The sequence below is a fragment of the Panthera tigris genome, chromosome B3 (assembly GCF_018350195.1).
Source record: "Panthera tigris isolate Pti1 chromosome B3, P.tigris_Pti1_mat1.1, whole genome shotgun sequence".
NCBI classification, from domain to species: Eukaryota; Metazoa; Chordata; class Mammalia; order Carnivora; family Felidae; genus Panthera; species Panthera tigris.
In genome coordinates, this window is record NC_056665.1 from 119,572,113 (window position 1) to 119,588,639 (window position 16,527).

The window sequence follows — 16,527 nt, forward strand, 5'->3', positions numbered from 1 at the left end:
CACCCGAGACCTGGTAAATAGCAACATGCCAGAAGACTGTGGATCGTATGGTTGCCTGGGATTGTTTTGATCATCGCCTGCAGCAATTTTCCACGGCACCCTTGGTAGACTAGTGACCAAAGTCCTTTACTTTTCAGTGGCTGGAACCATTTCCCGTGGAAGGTTTAGAAAACAGTAATGGTGGTAATGATAATCACAGGAGCTGTAGTATGCCAAGGGCTGTGAGTGAGTGGGCATGCCTCACATGGCTCTGATCTCACATAAACGCTCCAAGAATGCCCCCCATTTTCCAGAAGGAAATGGAGATTTGGAGGATTTTCGATAATTTGCCCAAGTCACGCCACAGGTGAGGGAGCCGGAGTTTCGTTCTTTGTTTTATTCTCGAATATTGATTCGTCACCTATTTATTGGCCAGGCACTCCGAAAAGATTGATAGATGAAAGTAGCTGGGCTCAAAATGACTCTCACTTGCCGAAAATGATCTCTGTGCAGAGGCACCGTTTGGAATATTTATCTTGAGTTTTCTTTCATTTTGTTCAGACACCTCGTGAGTGTCTACTGTGTCCACAGATCTTAGGCTGAGTGCTGGGGGGACTGCAGTGATCCAGACTTTTGGAGGCTTGTAATTTAGTTGGGGGACAGAGCCTGTGCAATACGACACTTGAATAATCACACAGGATCATGTGTGTTTCAGAGCCAGAAGTTCAGAGGGTGGAGTTCAGAAAAAAGTTCAGAGGGTGGAGAGACTTCCTTGGGCTGGGATGGGTGGGACAGCAGAACATTAAAGAAGGTCTTTGAGGGATGAAAAATTGCTGAATGGCCAGGACACCCTCAGTAGGTGTGCAGAAGAAAAGGGCAACGCACAGCACAAGCCATGGTGTAGATGGGGAAAGGATACGGCGATGCCGTATAATTTGGTGGGTAAGCATGCAATCTGGGCAGTCACATCCTATGGTCTCAGGTGTGAATCCAGGCTTGACACCTTTCTACTTGTATGATCCTGGATCCATTATTTAACTTGTATGAAGCCTCAGTTTCCTAACCTGGGAAGGGGGCATCATGAGTGAAATGAAGCAGATAAAGCGGGCTCTGGCACATGGGAGGCCCCTGTTGTAAACTTGGTCTCTTTGTGGGGCGGGGGGGGGGGGGGACCTCGGGGCTGTTCCATCTGAATAGTGGAGACAGATATGTGGCCAACCTGAAACCATAACGTAAGAGCCCCAAAGGGGACTGGAAACTCTACAGCCATGAACTAAAAGCAGCAGGCATCAGCCCCAGAATCGGATAAAGCCACCAAACCACAAATGTGCTGCTCAGGTCTTTAAAGTTCTACGCCAGGGTAAGACCTGCTGTAACTTTGTGTGATGGAGTCAAACCACACCTTTTTTTTTTTTTTTTTTTTTTTTTTCATTTTCTCATCAGACTTCACAGGAAATATACTCCTTTGTTCAGATGTGAGATAAGGTACCCCCTCGCCCTGACTCTCCTTTGTGGCATTAACTCACCCACTGGGTCGCTCACTTTCTATCCTAGGCCCGTGTCATCATCAGCTTATATTTAGCAGGCACGTGGGTTTGTACTGCTCTTAGGTTAGAAGTCAAACAGAAGTTAAATCTATTAAGACATGGTTTGTCATCAGACTGAGATGATAGTCTAAGAAGAGGAGGTGAGAGTCTCCGGGGGGACTCAGCCAAGGGGGGGGGGTGTTTTTATAAAAGGGCTATTTGTTTTGCCCTTTAATTTACGATAGAATTAAATTAATTACATCTTTAGCATTTTAGCTCACAAATAGGATTTAGCGATCCTCTACACTGCTGTTGCTCATTAATTATTTTAGCTTTCATGACTTTCGACCTAACTCTGTGCCCCACAGAGAGGATCTATACCGAGGTGTTGACAGTGATTTCTCAGCAGCTGTTACAAATTAATAGCTTTGGCCGCCTTCCCAAGTGGACCCATTAAAATTGTCAAGAAAATTGGCTTTAAGGAATTACCCAAAGATCCCTGACCTAATCTAATGGGATTTCTTCCCCATTCTAGGAGCACCCACTCCTGAATCTCTTCAGGAAGGACTACATAAGGATTGACAGTCAGAGGATATGAGAGGAGGAATGCAAACAGTAACCCAGTTGGAAATAGCTTACAGCCAGTTGTCAACAAGATTTTCTCATATCCAGAGAAAAAAGGATGCAAAGAGGGAAGAAACTACTGCAACAATAACAATGCCTAACATGTATTGAGCATTTACCATACCCATCCCATGCATTCTCTTTTTGACCTCTTAACAGCGCTGTTACGGAAGGGACTATTGTCATCCCCGTTTTCAGACAAGGAAACTGAGGTACAGGAAGCTAACATAAATACTTTGCAAGTAAGTGGCAGAGCTAGGATTAAAACCCAAGGAGTCTGGCTCCAGGGCCGGTGTTATTAAATAATACCAAGGTGTGTTTACGTGTTATTGGGAGGAGGTGGAGGGAAATGAGGTGCTATAAAAGGGCCAGGAATAGAAAGGTGCCTGGAGGGTTTTGGCTTTGGCCTTGTATGATGCCATCCTAGTCACAGCACAGATCCCAAGCCCAGATGGACAAGTCTCACTTCCAGTCATAGCACAGAACCCAAGCCCTGTCTGCGCAAATACCCAGAAATATGACACTCACGGTTTTGTACTTAGGTAGTCTCTGCCTCCATCCTGCTCTATGCTTGGAGGGTCAGCAAGGTTCCAGCCCAGTTTTAGGCTTTTATATGGGATCTAGTTAGCCTGAGGGAATTACTGGAACCACCTCTGGCCCATGTTGCTCTAGAGTGGCCAGTCAGAAACTGGGGGCCAACATTAGATCACACTTCTGGAGGACCCAAGGATCCCCAGTAAACTGGTTTTGGGGGCCTTGAACCCCCCAGTCCAATATGGAAATGTCTCAAGACTTCTTCCCGTCCCCATGTCCCCACTGATTCAGAGGACGGGTCCTCACTTTGCTTTAGATAGTTAAGAGAGCACACTCTTGGAAGTCAGCCATTCCTGGGTATGAATCTCAGTTATCGCCCGTCGAGACTTGGAGAAGCTAACTTCTCTGAGCCTCCATTTTTCATCCAGCAAGTGGAGATAATAACAGAACCTACTTCATAGAGTTGTTTTAAGGATTAAATAAATGAATCCATATCAGCCACATAAAGCACGCTAAGAGCTCAATAACTGTGGGCAACGGTAATTATCCACACCTCATCTCCATTGAAGAAATAATTGTTAAGTGTCTCAAGTCCACAGTGCACATTATCACATCCGGTAGGGAGTGGCCTTGGAGAACAAAGCCTGTGGCCTTGCCAGGCCCTGCAGCCATGTGGTCGGGCCTCTCTGGTAGAGGAAATGGTTTCATCACCTGGCTGTCTAGGTCAGGGCCACTTTCTTCAGGGAAGGGCTCTGTGGCCTTGCCTGCTGGACATGACTCAGCCCCCCCACCTGGCTCTGCCACCCCTCAGTGTGCAAAGGAGCAGAGAGAGGCACACGCCTGCCTACCTAGTTGAACGCTCTTTCCTGACAGAACCTGAGTGTAGTTGTGCAAGGTTTTGCTCTTGTGCCCGGGGCAGGTAAGGATCCCGTGGAAGCCAGTGCACTTCTGAAGGTGCACTTCCTTTTACTGACCTGGCTGCATGACCATGACTGTCACCTTCACCTAGGAAATGCCTGTCTTTCCTCGAGGAAAGGATGAAGGGCGAGGGTAGTTTCTAGGCTTAATAGAAAGGCCCTTTCGAGTTGACTCGGGAGCCTCCTAAGTGTCAAGCTGACAGGGTAGGGACTGGGGGCTGCGTCTGTGTCTGCTCTCCATGACATCTCTAACCCCTGACACAGCGTGGGCCCTCTGGGAACGTCTCTACCACATCGCGGTTGAGCACACGGGTTCCAGAGCCGGACTACCTGCTGTGGAATCAAGGCACTGTTGCCTATTAGCTGGTGACCTCTGGCAATTTCCTTCCCCTCTCTGTGCCTCTGCGCCTCGTCTGTAAAAGAAGATGATAATAACAGTACTCACCTACTCACCTCTTTAGGTTGTTTTGAAGCCTAAACGAGTTTTCATAAAAACGCTTAGAACAACGCCTGGCGCCTTGTAGCCTAAGGGTTAGCTGCTATTTCCCACGTGCTAGAGATTTCAGTACTAGATAAAGGCTCAGGTAAATAAGTGGGCAAAGCCAGAGTTCTAGACTAAGTATTTGACCTTGAAGTCTGTTCTCCTTGAATGTCATCACCTTGTCTGAGAAGAGTCCTTAGTTTGGGTGGTTTAAGAGAGTCTAGATTTCAAAGTAGAACCCAATTGTCAGGCTTTGGATTTTTTGTTTTAGACCCAGGAGTCATGGTGCCCATGGGTACTAGGTATCCAGGGTTATCCGGCCCAAATGGACATAATCAACCATCCCCTGGTCCTGGATCCCAGGATGATGGGAGTCTGGTAAGCCTGCCCTTTGACCTGAATCTGAATGACGTTAGTAATACAGGAATAGGTAAAATGCCAGCCACACCTGGCTGGCCCATAAAGAGGAAATACTTCCCACACCTTGCTTTTGCACACTGAGGGCCCCCAGGTAAAGGCATCCCCAGTGCAAGCCGCTTGCTTTAATACCTGGGTGTGTCTGCAGGAACCACCCAGTACAAACCGGAGTGAACCTGCTGCCCTTTCCCCTCTGAGCTGCCAAGTCAAACAGAACACAGGGAACACAAATAGAATCATCACAATAAACCGGTTGTTGGAGTCAGACACAGGAGAACCCACTCCCTGGCACTGCCACCCCCTCCACGGGTCCAGACAGGATGAGGTGCTAGGAGGGCTGAGGAAGGTGCGGCCTGTGGGCATTCCTGCCCAGCAAGCAACCCTTTGGCTCCTCTGGACTCAATTGCCACCCACGTGGATCTCTGCGGGAGCTGCTTGCCAAGGCTGGGAGGGAGGAGGGTCTCCCCTTCCTCCGGGGCCCTGGATTGACGGGAAATGCCCTTCCCACCCACTCAACTTGACTAATGCTGCCGCTTGTCAAGGAAGGGAACTCTTTAGACACATTAAAATCCTAAAGGCATCTGAAGTTTGGAGGAATTCGTGCTGGACGTGCCTCTCTGCAGGGTCAGACGTGGGGGAGGAGAGAGGGGAAGGAGGAGGGGCCAGGCCCAAGTGACAGCTTCAGATGAATCTGGCAGAACTCTCCAGGTGGTGCCCTCCCTAGCCTGGGGCAGGTCAGAGTCTCCCAGAACTCGCCCGAACTTTTCTGCTGCCTGTGCTCTGGGGCATGTCTCTCTTTGTCTCTTGGATCTCAGGCCAATGAGGAAATATAGGTTAATCCCAGGAGGCAGGGATGGGATCCAAGTTCTTGCTTTGTGGTGTCAGCACCTTTTCATGAAGTTCTAGCAGATCTCACAAAAGATCTTCAGTCTCCCCTCGGCCTTTTCTTTTTCGTAGGTTGGGGAAAAAGGGCCAGAGTCTCCCCGGAGAGAAGTAAACTTGCCATGTGATCCCAGTAGAGGTTTTCTGTGTATTCCACTTCGTCCCAGGATGCAGGAAGAGCAAAAGCTCTGAAAACTGACCCCTGGATTGGAAGCCTGGCTCTGTACTCCATCCTTGGGCAAGTTACTTAATTGCTGGAGCCTTGGTTTCTTCAGGTGTCAAAATGGGTATAAAAAGCTCTAGTTCACAGGGAGGTAGAGAGGATAAAATGAGGTGCCGTAGATGGGGACACGCTAGACGCTCCTGGTACATCAAAGGCCTAGATAAATCTTGCCTTTTTCCCTTCTCACACCCTCTCTGTCAGCGGCTTGCTGGGACCTTGATTGGCCAGAAGAATAAGAAGAAAGACCTAGAGAGAGAGAGACAGAGAAAGAGAGAGAGAGGATCTCACAGTAAACAAGACGGTCTCATTCTAACTTAACTCTGAGTTTCAAGTAGGGACATTAGTAACCACTTTTTTTCTAGGTGGTAAGATTGGTCATTTATGTGCCTCGGGGTAAATCATAGCAAAGCTTTCCTTTCCCATCTGAAACAAAACACAAGCCACTTCATTACCAGGCCCAAACTGATTCAATCTAATCTACCCTCAAGACAGGACTTCCCATTTACTTGAACTTGAGGTTTCCCTCTTTTCCATTTGTCTTATGCTTTAGGTGCAGTACTAAGGGTGGGGAAAGGGCAACTGAAACTCCCAGGGGCTTTAGCTTGACTATCAGTTGTCAGAAAAAAGTTGAAGTTATCATGACTCCCCTGAAAATGTCAGAACTAGTAGGTCGCTCCCTAGCCCATGGTCCCGTAATAAGCAAAATCTGCCTAATGCTTGGATACGTGGCACGAATCTCAACTACGGTCTGGGGACTTTTTTTTTGAAGTGCCGATGATGACTTTATTCTGCTCACTGTGCCCTTCTTCCCGCGTTTGGCCTACATTTACAAAAGGCTGCCATCCTCTGCTTAGTAAGGACTAGACAGGAAAAACATTATGGTGGAGACGGGTGGATGGGACAAGGGTTTGGGGAGTGCTGATCAACTGGGTAGACACTTGGGGAGTGGCAACAGAGTGGGAAGGGAATTAAGGGAGAACTGTTTAGAGAAGGGTGTCAGGGAAGTGAGTAATAGGTAGGTCAGAGGATGGAGAAAAGGAATATTGAAAGAGAACGGATATGCTCTGTGGGCAGGTGGTAAAATATCTGAATGGGAGCCCAGGCAGGGCTAGCAAGGAGTAATAGGGAGGGAACTCGGAGGTGCTGATTTGTCAGAGGAAAATGGGATTGGGTATGCTCCGGTGGAGGATTGGAAGGATCCCAGATCAAGCTCAGTTGCCATTCATTTTAATGAAATCCTTCTTTATGCTTCTGCCATTGGAAACACACACCATGTGCTCATCCCAATGACTTATTATTTTTTTTAAAGCCCTGCACTTTATGGTTGTGACTTTGCTATGTGCCTTACTGTTTTAGTTTATTTTTTAGTAATCTCTGCACTCAATGTGGGGCTCAAACTCACGACCCCGAGATCAAGAGTTGCATGTGGTCTTCCGAATGAGCCAGCCATTGGAGGCACCCAATGGCTTATCTTTTTTAATGTTTGTTTGTTTGTTAAGAGAGAGAGCAGGGGAGGGGCAGGGAACGGGAGAATCCCAAGCAGGCTCTTGCTCAGATCAGAGCAGAGCTGGACACAGGACTCCATCTCATGACCTGATCATGACCTAAGCCAAAATCGAGTTGGGCGCTTAACCTACTGAGCCACCCAGGCGCCCCTGCGATGGCTTATTTTTAATTCAAGAACATAATAGCCCCTCTGCTTTCCCTCAAAAAATTAGACACAATGTAAATGCAGCTAGGCTGGATAAAATTCAAAGTCTCAGACCCTTCAGCTGTGCCTTATCATTCCAATGTTATAGAGCAGTTGCCTTCATACAGTCATCTTAACCCCTCACTCCTGATACTGATTCTCCTTTTGTTTACAGTTGTTCTGCACCCTTCCTATAACTTTCGAGAGACTCGTGTGAGGAGAAAGGAGGCTGGCACCCTGAGATTTCTCACACTCCGCTAGCTTGTATACCCAACATAAAATTAAGCAATACAGAAATCAAAGCTTCTCTTCCTATTGGCCTGGGTTCTTCAGGCCTTCCCACTTTTCAGTATCCAGTCCTCCTGGATTTCTAAATTTTCCCTCCCTTTGGGAGGATTGTTCCTTGAACGGGGTTATTAGATCGCCTCCCTCAAGTCTTCAATAAAGTGCCAAGGCACGATAACGTGCTGCTTTTAAAGTATAAACGACATCCAAGCTTCTGATTCCCTTGATTCTGGAGTCGACTGCAAGCAGTGGGAAAGTTTTCTGTGCTGGGTTTTGCTCCTGTCTCCTGGGTCAGGCAGTTTGGCCAGTGGTTGTTCTGTGGGCTGGAGGAGACTGCGGTCTGGGAGGTCACCCTGACAATTACCGCCAACTGAGCGTGGAGGGAGTGGTCTAGGTTTGGCCCTCAGTCTGGAGTCACAGGCAGCACAGAGATCTTGGCTCAGGACCCGGGGCTGAGGCGTGCTGGGACAGCCTTGGGGGTGTCCTGGCTTTCCAGGGGCTGGGGAACCCTCTCTGGCCCGGGGGCGGGAGACGCTGTTCCAGAATCGGTTCTGGCTCCACTGCAGTCTCAGCACTTTCTAATTCCAGCGCCAAACAACAACAGCCGCCCAGCTGCAGCCATGGCAACAGGCCCCGCCCACCAGACCTCTTTCCGAGCCTGCAGCACGTGACCGCAACGTCTGCGTCGCTCCCTCCGCCTCTGGCGCGGCGGGAGGGCGGGGAAGTGCGGGGATGACGTTTACTCAGTCGTCTCCATGGATATAATGCATAGACGTCAACGTCGCCCAGTGTTTAGTGTGTAACGTTCCTCCGTCTCCATGGGAACGTCAGGCGGCCAAACACCAGGCCCCAGCAACAGGCTTCTGATTGGCCGAGTCTTCCAAAGGCGGAGCTTCGTCGCCCGCGCCAGCTCTACCGTGTTGCTGTTTTGGTTGTTTGTCTCCCATTTGTTTATTTCTCAAACAGATCCTGGAGGCTGAGGTCTGGATCCGTCGCCAAGGATGAGATCCAGGAGAAAACGTGCTCAACGTGCAGCTTGCATTTACAGATTATACAGCCTCAAGATGACATAGGCCCTTTGTGACCAAGTCCATTGTGAGAGTCACGGCCCTCAGGCCTGGCGGCAGTCACGGCCCAATATTTGGAGTTACATCCCCGACCCTCCCCCACTTCACACCTCAAAAATGCTATTCCCCTCTCAGCCTCATCCCGGAGACTGTGTTGCCTTCACAGTTACACTTCTTCACCCTCCCAGAGCAGTCAGGGCCTTCCGTACCTAATGCCAGGATTCAGTGCTACCCCCTGCAGGATTTGGCTACGGTTTCCCGTCTGGTCCTAATTCTGTTGAATGACATCATTTATCCGTATTCCTACCCAGAGATGCCCAGATTGCTTGTACCTTGAGCAAATACCAAAGGATCCCAAAGGATAGGGGTTGGTACTTGTATTCATGGACTCATCGAATCTTACGCTTTTCTCTTTGCCTATTTTAATTCGAAACGAGGAGGGGGGCACTTGACTTCTCCAAAAGAAATAGAAATAAATTGAGGACAGAGATGGGGGTGGATGGAGTGGGGGAGAATTCTGATCTGAAAATCTCAGATTTCTTCATATATGAAAGTAATACACTGATGGAGTTAAACGTTCGGAGGCACAAATAATGTCTCCAGAAACAGTTTTAACCTTACCCTGAGCTCCCACCAGTGAAGCCAAGTTAATATCTGGCAAGAGATAGGGATCTAGCCTCAGGGGTTTCAGTCAAGTTGTGCTTAAAAGAATGCCTTAAAATCTTTAGTTATGGTGTCAAATATAATAAATCTTCACCAGCTCATGCACATACAAGTCTGAAATGTTGCATAAAAGGTTTAGATGACCCGATAATATGTTTTCAAAACCCAGAAAGGGAGAGAGAGACACTGATGCAAACCTCAAGTTAAAAATAAGAAAGTAAAATTACTTTCACAGATTGGAATTGATAAGAAGGGCATCTTGTTCTCTCTGCTCTAATCAGCCCACCACCTCCTGTCCCCTTTATCTGTTCTGGGGAAAATCCTTGCTAAGTGTCCTCCCTGGCACTCCTTGGCCAGCTTCTAGCCTACAATTTCCTTTGGAGATGTGAATGAAATTGGAAGCCTGCTCAATACAAATAGGACCAAAGGGCACAGCTATTTACTGTAATGAACTTCATTCTGATTAAGTCACAGAGACTGCAAGTGCTTACTATTTACCCAGTAAATATATTAAATTGCCAGGCAAGTCTCCCTCCTGTCCTGATGCTGCCAAGGCATATCTGAAAGTCTGATATAAGATCATTTTTAGACCATCGAACATCCCTTTTGAATTCTATCATCTGTCTTTACATTTCTAGGAATACAGAGCATCTTGGTCTCCGAGAGCCTATCTACCTGGGTTGCAAAGAAAGAGTAATAATGAGACAATATTTACACTGTACCTTGAAGATGGACCTGAAAAGCTAGGAGGGGTGACTGAGGGCGTTTCTCAGTGTGGACGAGGAAGAGGGGAGTATGATGGAAAATGACAGAATTTCTAAGTACCTAGATTTGACTCTAGCACATGAGCTGGATTTTATGATTCTGTTGAAAAGCACCAGTTACAACCTCAAAGCTTCCACGTCCTTCTCCATCCCCCAGGCTTAGTTCTGGAACTTTCTTCCATTTATTTATTTATTTGTTTGTTTATTTATTTATGAAGGAGAGAGAGAGAGAGAGCATGAGTGGGGGAGGAGCAGAGAGAGAGGGAGACACAGAATCCGAAGCAGGCTCCAGGCTCTGAGCCATCAGCACAGAGCCCGATGCGGGGCTCGAACCCACAAACTGTGATATCATGACCCGAGCCAAAGTCTGACGCTTAACCGACTGAGCCACCCCGGCACCCCTTGACTTAGTTCTTTCTTTTTGTTCTTTTGACCATGACCCAAACATGGTTGTGGGCCATAGAGTGTGGCAGGGGAGTTTTTAATCCGGGAAATACCAAATAGATGATAGTTTCGATGGTACTCAAAGCAACAGTTGGTTTCCTATGTGTCTACATGCACACACACATGCACAGACCCTCCTGCCCCCGGGGTTTGTCTGAGCTGCTCCGCTTAGCTGACCAAATTCAACCTAAAGACCGCGATGTCCTGCTCTGCTGCTGAGTTCCTCAAACGGCAAGAGGACTAAATTCCTCCAGCATATTTCCTCGCCTGTAACATGGGATCTGGAGAACTTACTGACCCTACATGTTTGCTCAGCCCTAAGAGAATTACAATGATGGAGCGGTTATTAGTTGGTACTGTGGGAATACCAAATGGCATATAAATGCTTGATTATCATTAATGGGCACTATTTCCCCCCAACACCTTCCCATCTTGGTGTTGAGTGGAGCCTGCACCTGCCAGGTTTCCACAGCAGACAGGCTTGTCTCAGGCCCGGAGAAGCAGCGACCCACCTGGCCTTCCAAGACCCAAGTGCACATCATACCTCTTGCACATCCCAGCTGTGACTGAAATTGAGCTCTTCAACTCACACTCCTCCTGTCTTCAGTTGTAGAAGTGAAGATATTGTGGGGCACCTAGGTGGCTCAGTTGGTTGAGCGTCCGACTCTTGATATCAGCTCTGGTCATGATCTCGTGGTCATGGGATCGAGCCCCATGTCAGGCTCTGTGCTGAGCGTGGAAGCTGCTTGGGATTTTCTCTCTCCCTCTCTCTCTGCCCCACTCTTGTTCACACTCTCTCACTCTCTCTCTAAATAAATAAATAAACATTAAAAAAAATTATAAAATGAAACAAAGATGCTGCTACCTTCCCTGCTTACCTCTCAGCACTGTTATGAGGGTCACACTAGGGAATGTTCAAGAAAGGGCTTTGAAAACCATAAAGCAGAAGGCATTCAAGCTTAAAAATGTTTTACTAGACAAGGTGACCTATAAGTGGAACAGTGTCAAGGTGGGCTTGGGTGTCATTCATAGGCAGGCTGGATGAATGCCTACCTGTGCGATCTGATACATCCCATGTCAGGGCATGCTCCCTCACTCTCCCTAAAATTCCATTATCAGTGGAATATGCCTTTGGAGTCAGCATCTACCACTCTCTTCAAGTCTTAGGTTGAAAATACAAATTCTTTGATGAGTGAGCAGTAAACTCCTAAAGTTTAACATAAATTAGGTTATCAGACATGTTCCACCCTGACAGGTGAGACAGCACCACATAAGAACACTGGGCTCTTAGGTGGGTCTGAAAAACAGGATCCTGGGAGCCTAGGGAACATTATTCATTTTAATCAAAGTTGCCCCTCCAAGTTGTGCCATTTGGTGACAGAGGATACTTGGAGCCCACCCAGCAGATCTGGAGCGCTACTCATACATGAAAAGGAGAGACTCTTCTCCCCGTCCTTACCCAAAGCCTCTGAGGCCACTACAGCAATCCAGGGGTTCCCACACTGCTGGATTTTAGGGGCTGGCAAAGTTTTTTAAAAGTTGGTGAACTGGCGTGGGGGAGGGGCGCCAGTCAGTTGAGCGTCCAACTTGGGCTCAGGTCATGATCTCACAGTCTGTGAGTTTGAGCCCCGTGTGGGGCTCTGCGCTGACAGCTCAGAGCCTGGAGCCTGCTTCAGATTCTGTGTGTGTGTGTGTCTCTCTCTGCCCTTCCCCTGATTGTGCTCTCTCTCTCAAAAATAAATTAAAAAAAATTTTTTTTAAAGTTGGTGAACTTGGATGTCTGGGTGGCTCAGTTGGTTGAGTGTCTGACTCCTGATTTCGTCTCAGGTCATGGTCCCAGGGTCATGGGATCGAGCTCTGCATTGGGCTCTGCTCTGAGTGTGGAGCCTGCTTGAGATTCTCTCTCTCCCTCTGCCCCTCTTCCCTATTCACTCTCTCTCTCTCTCTCTCTCTCTCTCTTTCTCTCTCTAAAAGAAAAAAAAAAGTTGGTGAACTGACATAGGTTGTCAGCTCTCAATTGTACCAAACAATCACCATTTGTTATCACCATCATTTTATAAATAAGAGGACATTTTAACATTAACGAAAGTCAGAAAGACATAATCGAAGACTTAGGGACAGCTCTTTTAAATTGAATGTATATAGCTCTGTGAAAACTCCTTGCTTTGTCATTTTTTTCCCTATCTTCCTCTGACAGTTCTATTCCTTCTTTAGTCTCCATGGCGTATCGTTGACAGTGGTAGCAGACAGAAGCATCAAGGAGAAGTAAAAATCGAATTCAAGGGTTGATTAATTTTCCTAATCAAACTGACCACTTCTTAAACCACGTGCCTTTGGATCACCAGTTTCTGTGGCAAAGGGGTGTGACACAATCTCACCAGGATGGGGAAGAGTGCAATACAATGGTGGGAATATAATACTTTGCGTAGTTCCTTTGGAATTACACCCAGTCTGGGTGGGTCAGTTTGTTTCCAGTTGGTCTGATCCTTGCTTGGACCAGGCCCCACCCACCCAAACACTTCCAGGTTTACGTGAGGAGGTGGGATTTTGACTGCTCTATGCCTGTTCAGCAAGATCAGATGGGGCTGAGTGGTGAAGATCGGCATGTTCCCCGGAGGAGGGAACAAGCCTGCCTTCCAACTGGTGTCCCAGGCAGGTGCAGGAGACACTGGCAGAGCCAGTTTAACCAGCATCTCGGGCAAGGTTTGGCCCATACTTTTTTCCTGCTTGAAGTTTCCTCTAGCAGAAGTGGAAACGCTCTTCTTGGCAGGTTAGCTCAGTTAGAAGTGGCAACACTCTACGTGTTCTGCGACTGTATATGAACCAAATGCAGCCAGCATTATAGCACTGTATATATTGCTGATAGAGATATCTCTATATATATTATTATATATTATATATGCTTTCCTTCCAAAACCCAGTGTAAACAGAAGCTGAGGCTATCATTTAATTCTAAGCAATTTAAGAATAATTAAAGCCCATGAGACTTTCTCTCTCATCAGTAACTCCCTGCTAGATACCTAGGGAAATAAATTCACTTATTCAGGTCACCAGGGCACTACCTACCTACTATACTGGGGAGAAAACTGCACAATTATCTATTGTGGAGTAGTGAATTATAAGATCATTATTTAAAGAGATGTATTGAAACTACTCAGCCAAAATGGCATAATAATGTATCATGGCACTTTGGTGAATATTAAATAACATAACGATATCTGTAAAACATTCAGCACAATCCCTGGGCAGCACTCAATAAATATTAGCTACTGTTATTTCCATTTATTCGAGAAGTATTTTTTGAGCAGCCGATACATGGCCAGAAACCATATTATGGGCTTGCGAGTCCATCATGGGTGAAATAAGCAGGATTTCTCTCCTTCCGGAGTGGAGAGACAGACACCAAACAAACTCAATCAACAATTAAGGCCTACTCATACGAGGCCTTCTGTGGGCGTTTGGGGGTTCATCAGATCCCAAAGATCCCAACCTTTGTAGAACGGATCTCTTAGATATCAGCCCCATTGTTTTCTAAATAAGTATGCATTATTAGAAACAGTGATCAGTGCTATACATGCAAAGCCTGGGGCGAGCGAAAGACTTCTAGAGGGTTCCTAATTCAAGCTGGGTGCTCAGGATACAACATTTCAAGTTTGAAACCTGGATAAGAGTAGGTTTAGCTGAGGAGGAGAGCGGGAGATGGGGGCAGAGAACACAGGTTTCACACTAGTAACTCACATTTAATTCGTGCTTTCCGCGGTACAATGTCTTTTCACAAACGTCCTGCATCAGAGGTTTGCCACCGGAGTGAATTTAGTCCCCAGCTCCAGGATGCATGGCAGCAGCTGCCTACTTTGCTCCTTTCCAGGAGGTCACCAACATTTGACAGTTGCTGCCTCAGTTTTCCTTGCTCTCCATTGCCTGGAATAGTATCAGTTACAACAAGGATGACTGCTGAGGCCCGAACGCAGCTTCCTTTACTTGTTGTAATGAAAGCCACCCTCGTGCCCCCAGGAATGTGTTAGCAAACATTCGCTGCTGGGTTTAAATAATCAAGTATGGGCTGAATAATAATCAGTCTCTGAGGGCTGAGCTGTCTTCTTTCTCCAAAACATACATAATCCTTTAGCCCACTTTTCCCTTTGCCTCCTGAATTTTCTTGCCTTCAGGTTTCAACGCTCCTCTTATTCCTACCAGCAAGTTCCACAGCCTGGCTCATATTCCAGCTATGAAATAGTTCACATAGTTCTGGGTAGACATAATATTTACGGGAACTGAAGATGGGCGGATTCTGATAACGGCTTGTGGAATAGCCTTCGGTGCAGTCAAAATAACAAAGAATTTAAGAAACTAATGCGTTGAGACTTTTAGTCTCCCATAAACTTCCCAAATGTTCTTACTTAAACCCTGTGGAAGTATCAGCAGAATCCAGGGGAGTGTTGCCCTGGGTGAGAAAGAGTGGTTTGTTCAGCGTTCTGCTGTTTTACAGCACAAATTCTGAGCCGAATTCTGTTTATTGTCAATAGCTCTCTAACAAAGGGCAAAATGGAATGTGCCTGTTTTCAAATTCCTGTGAAAAAGGGTCCTGGAAGACCTCAGATCCTGGTCTAGGGCAATTTGCGTCACTGTTTTTCGGGGCTCTGAATGAAGACTCTAAGCTGTTGAGAGAGATCTTACCAAACATCACCGTTAGTGTGGAGCCACTTATCAGAAGGATCTATATAGGTTGTTACTGCATAAAAACGAAATAGAACTAACTGTCCGTGCCTGGTTCGAAGTACAGTGATGGCTAGGGAGGAAAGTAAACCGGGAAGAGCTGGGACATTTCTAAATTTGGTACCATTGATCCAAAATTTGGTGTGTATCATCCGGGGGAGGGAGAGATGGTTTGGGGGCAACTCAGACACTAGAGCTTGTGGTGCGCATTTTAAGGACAGAGGGTTGCTGGGTTCAGAGGTGAGGAAAAGTCAACGGTTATGTTTCCCAGTACTTAACTACACTGGGAAGCATTTCCTCTGCCCAGAATGCTCCGTTTCTTGTCTTCCCGTGGCTGGTTCCTTCCTGTCATTTATTTCTCATCACAAAAGTCACCTCCTTCCACCTAATCCAAACACTCACAACATATCTCTCCATTTTAATTACCTGCTCGCTTTTATCTGATATTTTGGGTTGTTTTCTTGTTTATCGCTAGACTACGAGCTTTGCTTTAATAGGAAGCTTGTCCGTTTACTATGGATTCCAGCAACTAGCACATAGTAGATACTCAATAAAGATACTGAACGAAGAATAAGGAATAGGATAATTGTCCCTGTACAATTTGAGTCATGAAAAAATTAACTTTGTAGAGGTCTTACCTAGTACCTGCAGGTAATTTTCTGGTTCTTATGCAAGATAATAATAATTTGAGGTAAATGAAGCCCCTTTCATCCCTGGCAGGGATTCTGAAACCAATGGAAAAGTAGAAGGTAGGATAGAGATTTCTGATAAGACCACAACTAAATTGGGGCACTTACATGTCTCAAACTCTTGATTTTAGCTCAGGTCATGATCTCACAGTTTGGTTTGTGGGACCAAGCGCTGTGTTGGGCTCTGTGCTGACAGCACGGATCCTGGTTGGGATTCTCTCTGTTCCTCGCCCGCTCGTGCTCTCTCTCTCTCTCTCAAAAATGAATAAACAAACACTAAAAACAGAACACCACAACTAAATTAATCTCGAACACCGCGGGGCTGCTTGATCTAAACATACAATCTAGAATCACCTCATTTGAAACTCTTCGGCATTCTCCATTACTAGGGTTTTTTGTGTACTTCTCTGGCCATCTTACCACACGGGCCAGAAACGGGTAAGACGTGTTGAAATATTCACTGTGGCTCGGAGCTGCTGTTTGGTAAGCCTGCTGATCTGGCAGGCCAATGAGTGGAGAGCTACTTGAAAACACCAGGTTTTCTCCATTTCCCCAGCCTCTTTCACAACGTCTTGCTTCACTCTTCTCCAAGTTCCAAGCTCAGACAGACACCAGCTGGATGAACA

The 16,527-nt window shown here is 46.7% G+C and overlaps 1 long non-coding RNA gene across 2 annotated transcripts in view; it reads right to left on the reverse strand.

Annotated features, from left to right (window-relative positions):
- The window catches only part of LOC122239665, a 50,980-nt gene that overhangs the window by 27,095 nt on the left and 7,358 nt on the right, over nt 1-16,527 (reverse strand). The window contains exons 1-2 of one of the 2 annotated variants that reach the window (XR_006218993.1): nt 16,010-16,047; nt 14,235-14,417 (exon numbers count right to left, since the gene is read on the reverse strand). This is a non-coding gene — a long non-coding RNA (uncharacterized LOC122239665). Of the gene's footprint in view, nt 1-14,234; nt 14,418-16,009; nt 16,048-16,527 lie in introns of those variants that run through there. The other variant, XR_006218992.1, reaches the window with a different exon arrangement.